Below are 6,301 nucleotides of genomic sequence, written 5' to 3' on the forward strand. Positions count from 1 at the left end.
CAAATTGTGGGGCACGGCTTTAATTTTTCTGTTTTTCTTATTTAAAAATATAATATTTTCACGTAAATTTCAAAATATGGCCTCCATAACAGGATGCGCACGCGCACATAGATTGAGTGCATTTCATTGAACAATGTTGCCTGATTTAAAAAATATAATTATTTTTTATGGAAATAGAGAATTTGTTAGTTCAGTTATGATTATTTGTTGTATTTACTTAATATTTATTAAAATATTTATTTCAAATATATAATTAATGTAACGTATTGCTTATTTTTGTCTGATTTCTTTCTTTTTTTCATTCAATGTGCTTAGCATTGGCTGGCATGCCTTAGTTGTCTAAGTCTTATTTTACTCGGAAATAAAGAATTTGTTAATTAAATATAAATATTGTTTATTAAGTGGTTAGGTTGGGTTAGGTTTGTTGTTTTTTAAAGTTATTAAGTGATTTGGTTGGGATAATTTATATTGGGCAATTTCAGAGAATTATAATATAATTATTATTCTGCAGCTAACTTCAATTTGCTCTTCTCGCTGTTGCCATGTAAATCATCAAACAATCATAAATAAGGAAATACTGATATTTTTTTATTAATATGTATCCAATATATTACCGAAAATTGATTTATGGTTAGATTTTGAACTTAAATTAATGTAAATGTTTTGTTTTTAACATGTTTATAGATTTGTACGTAAATATATGTCTAAACAAATTATATGGTATGGAAATATTTCTGCGAACATCTAAACTTGGCAATCATGTTTCTACCCTTAACTAAGGGATGCGCAAAAGTAGCATTTCTTAATAAATTGTTGCGAAAACGTGAAAAGCTTTAAAAAAATGGCGTGTGTTGGTTGTAGCGTGGGTATCTTTTAGGAAAGCGGTTTTGTGGCCAAAAATCAAGGCAAACTTATGGATTTTTATTTCTAACACGGTGTTTTGAAGGAGGTGATAGTTTTTAGTCCACTTTTATTTTTTTTTATCTTATTTCATACTTTTATTAACTTTCTGCATCGCAATTATTAAAATTTGGCCTTTTCTCGCATTTTTAGGCTAACTAAAAAAAAACGGAAATAAATTTAACCCATTTGAAGATATCCAGAAAACTGAAAAAGGTTAGTAAGTAACAATATATAAATAGGAAGAACAATATTATTGATTTTTTGTTGTTGATATGCCTGTATTGAATGTGGTAATAAGCGTCTATCAAAGAATATAGACGCTTATAGAAGAGCAGTTCAAATGGGCGATTTGGTTACGGTTTATACACATACTTCAAAACACTCCTCCTGGGGGTGGCTGCATAAACTCAAAGCGTGGCGCCGTGGCGAAAATTTCATAATGAAATATGTAGTTAGGGGGAAGTGGGAAAGGAGTACGAACGGGTAACTTTTCATCTACGCCTAAACAAATTTCGATGCCATTGATTTGCAAACTGTCTTTTTTTTGTTTTTTCACAATAAAATCTTTATTTTTAATATATTAAATTGTTAAATTTTTTATTTTAAAACTTAAAAATTTATGATGTTTACAATATTCAAAGTATTTATTTTTTTAATTGTATAACTTTGAATTAAAAATAGGTTTGTTCCAACACAACGAAAAACCGTCACATAACTTTTTATTATACTGTTTTTCTGCCCAGAAATTAACGAAACATTTTTTAAAAATTTCAATTAAAAAAAAAGTAGTCAATGAAACTTTTTACTAAATTATGAAATTTTCGCCGAAACTTCCAAACTTCCATTTCATCCATAATTTTTTAATATCAACAAAAAGCATTCCTGATTTATTTTTGAAATATTTAACAGTACCTTTTAATGAATAGTATATGTGAAAGTTTTTACGCTGTATGGGTACTATTTAATCTTGTTTTAAAATAACAACTAGTAGTATCTAAAACATAATTTTCACAATGAATGAATTGTTGTGGATTTATTAAAAGGTTCAATATTTATAACACTTACGGATTTAATTTATTTCTTTATTTATATTAACTTATCTGACAAATTTATATATATCCGTACGTTACAAATTCGCGAGCGCGGGTTCAGAATTAACTGTTCCTTCCAAATCAAATGTCCTTTATATATGCCATTGCCTTTACGCTAGAATCATCGAACAGCCTTCTCGATTTGCGGCGAAATTATAACGGTAAGGCAAACGGGTATTTTTTACATCGGCTCGACCGTTTCTGGAAGGTCCATTCAGGTAAATTTCTGCCGGCTAATAGAATACTCTCGTAAAATCTAAAAACAGAACACATTAGTCATAATATTTACGGTTATTTTAGGCCAGGATAATTATCGTAACATTGCCCCCCTCTTAAAAGATGGTTCCTCCTGGAACCTTGTCGGGACTGAAACCGGAACTGTATGCTGGTATCGGCAACTGGACCCTCTTTTACAACTTCCAGTTGTATAAAAATGACAAGGGACGGTTTTCTCTCCGCACCAGTAACTATGCGGATTGCACCAGACTAACACCTGGACTTCGGTGTCTTTAAAGATCTCCTCCACCATATTTCGGATAACCCTCCAATCTAATTGGCGGCACTCCAACTTTGGCATGGCTAACTTTTGCACGTCGGACTCTAGTACGTGCTCTCTCAATTGAAGTAAGGCTTCCCACACATCTCGGTAGGTAGGTTGGTCACGGGCAGTGTCTTTTGTTACCAGGTAGAAAAGGTAACGTGATGCATCTTGGAGTTTCAAGGTTTTACCGGGAGCTGGCACCTGGCATTGAAGTTCTGCAACTCGACCAAACTTCCTTCGAAAGACGGATGCCAACCCTGGTGCGTCTTTGATACTGGCCGGGATGGTAAGGGCCAGCGAGTAGTCATCGGGGAGCGCGAGTAGATCTTGCTTTTCTTCAGTGGTAACACCATGTCTTGCTTTACCGGTACCTCCATAGGCACCCATGAATTCCTCAAACGTGAGGTCAGACACGTCTTGGACTTGGTTTACTTCCACTTCTTCATCTACGTCGTGGTCACCTTCGAAAGACGCCAGCCGGTTATGGTGTACTATCATCGGCTTTCCCCTCGGAATCTTGCTTATTCGGTAGATGACATCGTTGATCTTCTCCATGATGAGGTATGGACCTTCCCAAAACTGCTGCAATTTGGGAGAACAACCTTTTCGCTTCTTGGGATTATACAGCCATACTTTGTCGTTCTTCTTAAAGCAACCCTTTTCGGCTTGTGTATCGTACCGTTTCTTCATTCGGTCGCTAGCGATCTGAAGGTGGGAACGGACCAACTCATGTACATCGTCCATTCTTCTTCGTAATTCGATCACATAATCTTCACCTGCTACATCTTCTCCAGGTCGACACCCAAATTCTAGATCACAAGGTAGTCGCATTTCGCGTCCGAATAGGACTCTGGCTGGTGTCTGGCCCGTTGATTCGTTAACAGCAGATCTGTAGGCCATTGTGAAGAACGGAAGGTATTGGTCCCAGTCTCGCTGATGATCGGACACCATCTTTGTCAAATACTTGCCAACTGTCCTATTCATTCGTTCTACCATACCATCCGATTGCGGATGATACGCGGTAGTTCTTGTTTTCTTCATGCCTAGTCTATCACATATTCCTTGGAATAGATCACTTTCGAAGTTCCTGCCTTGGTCACTATGGATCTCCAAAGGCACTCCAAATCGGCTGATATATTCTTGGATCAACTTATCTGCAACGGTGGCGGCCTTCTGGTCTGGAAGTGCGTAAATCTCGACCCACTTAGTGAAGTAATCCATTACTACCAGCATTTACTTGCCTCCATTTTCACTTTCTGGAAATGGCCCAGCGATGTCCAAAGCTATTCTTTCAAACGGGCTTCCAACATTATATTGTCTCATAGGAGCTCTCCTTTTTCGGTAAGGCCCGTTACTCGTGGCACAAATAGTACATTTCTTACACCAGTCTTTTACATCGTCGGAACTGTTCATCCAATAAAACCGTTCCCGAATTCGCTGAAGGGTTTTCCTTACACCAAAATGCCCTCCCGATGGACTGTCGTGTAACTGACGAAGTACTTCGGCTATTCTGCTCTTTGGGATCACCAACTGTCTTCTCTTCTCTGAACCGTCATCATTTTCCAGGACTCGTTTGAGCAAGCCATCTTCGATGATAAATGAGTCCCACTGGGCCCAATACGTCTTAACTACTGAGCATAGGTTCGATATTTTCTGCCAAGGTGGTCGACGGTTTTCCTCTTTCCATTTTCGGATTTTCTGTATAACTGGATCTCTCTCTTGTTCTTCCCTTATCTTAGTAGGCGTCCAGTCGTCGTTGAGAATCGTCGTTCTTAGCACTGCTGCTTCCTTGGATTCCGTTTTGTTGCAGTGGGAACACTCTGCTGGGCATGGCCTTCTGGAAAGAGAATCAGCGTTTCTGTGGCTAACTCCGGCTCGGTGCTCAATCTTAAAATCGTATTCTTGGAGTCGTTCGATCCACCTGGCTATCTGACCCTCTGGATTCTTAAACTGCATCAACCACTTAAGGGCGGCATGGTCGGTTCGGATTAAAAACTTCCTTCCATAGAGGTATTGATAGAAGTGCTCTACTGATTTCACTACTGCCAGAAGTTCTCTTCTCGTGACGCAATAATTCCGCTCAGGTTTTGAAAGAACTTTACTAAAATATCCGAGGACTCGTTCCTGTCCTCCTTGAATCTGAGACAGCACTCCTCCAATTCCCACATTACTTGCATCCGTATCTAAGATGAACTCTCCTTCTGGCAGTGGATACCCTAAAATTGGTGCTGTTATTAAATGCTTTTTCAACGTTTCAAAGGCATTTTGGCAGTCTATATCCCAGCGGTATTCTCTTGCTTCCTCTGTAAGTCGCGTTAATGGCTTAGCGATATCTGCAAACTTCTTAATAAACCTCCGGTAGTAAGTACATAGTCCAAGAAAACTTCTCACTTGATGTTTGTCAGTTGGTTTTGGCCATTCCTTAATAGAATCGATTTTTCCCTTATCCACGGCCACTCCTTCTTTACTGACTATATGACCCAGATAATTGACTTTACCTTGAAATAGCTGGCACTTCTTGGGGTTTAGCATCAATTGGGCAGCTTTAAGTCGATTAAAAACGTTTTCTAAATTCCTCAAATGATCTTCGAATGTCTCCCCCAAGACGATTATGTCATCTAAATAAACCAGGCATGTTTTCCAAGATAACCCTCTCAACACATTTTCCATAAGCCTCTCAAATGTCGCAGGAGCATTACAAAGTCCAAATGGCATAACGTTGAATTGCCACAATCCAGATCCTGTGGTGAAGGCTGTCTTTTCTTTATCTACTGGGTCCATTTCTACCTGCCAGTATCCAGACTTCAAATCTAAAGTAGAAAACAATTTACTTCCAGCCAATGTGTCCAATGTGTCATCGATCCGAGGCAGAGGATAACTATCTTTCTTGGTAACGTTGTTCAGCAAACGGTAATCCACACAGAACCTCGTCGTTCCGTCTTTCTTCTTAACCAGGACCACCGGAGAGACCCATGGACTCGTAGAAGGTTCTATCACCCCGTCTTTCTTCATTTCCTGAACAATCGTTTCAGCTTCCTCTCTCTTCGCCTGTGGTAATCGTCGAGCTGTTTGACGAATTGGCTTAGCATTACCAGTATCAATTTTATGCTTAACAACGGTAGTTCTTCCCGTCTTTCCTCCTTTCGGTACGAAAATATCACGATACTGCCGAAGAAATTCCCTTAATTTCCTTTTCTCCATCTGATTTAGAGACTGTCCTGCAACTGCAACCATTTGGTCGAATTTGTCGTTGGAATTATCAGATGTTGTCGCCTGACGGATTATGGATGTCACAGGTACACAAGTTCCTACTTTTGTCTCTCTCTTGATGGTCACTGGGTAGTCGTTAACATTGATAAGTCTCACAGGAATTTCTTTAGCCGAAGTCACCAATTCCTTTCCAATTATGATTCCACGGCCAACCTCATCGTCGTGGTTCCAAGGCTCCATCATAACAGGTGTCCCTTCGTCTACAATTCCCTGTAGTCGCGCTACTATGATCGTTTCGCTTCTCGCAGGCACGACTGTATCTTCTGTAATGGCTGCTTGCACAGTGTTGTCATTATGTGGATGGAGAAATACCTCCTCGTTGCCAACTTTGATTACCTTATTCTTAAAATCCAATTGGAATCCATGCATATTCATTACGTCCATTCCTAATATAACATCCTCTTCGATGTCAGCAACTATAACAGTATGGACGAACTTTTCTGCTCCAACTCCCAATTGTACCTGGATTTCTCCATGAATGTTGGCATTTTCACCT

This window comes from Diabrotica undecimpunctata, chromosome 4 (assembly GCF_040954645.1).
Source record: "Diabrotica undecimpunctata isolate CICGRU chromosome 4, icDiaUnde3, whole genome shotgun sequence".
In the NCBI taxonomy this organism is placed as follows: domain Eukaryota; kingdom Metazoa; phylum Arthropoda; class Insecta; order Coleoptera; family Chrysomelidae; genus Diabrotica; species Diabrotica undecimpunctata.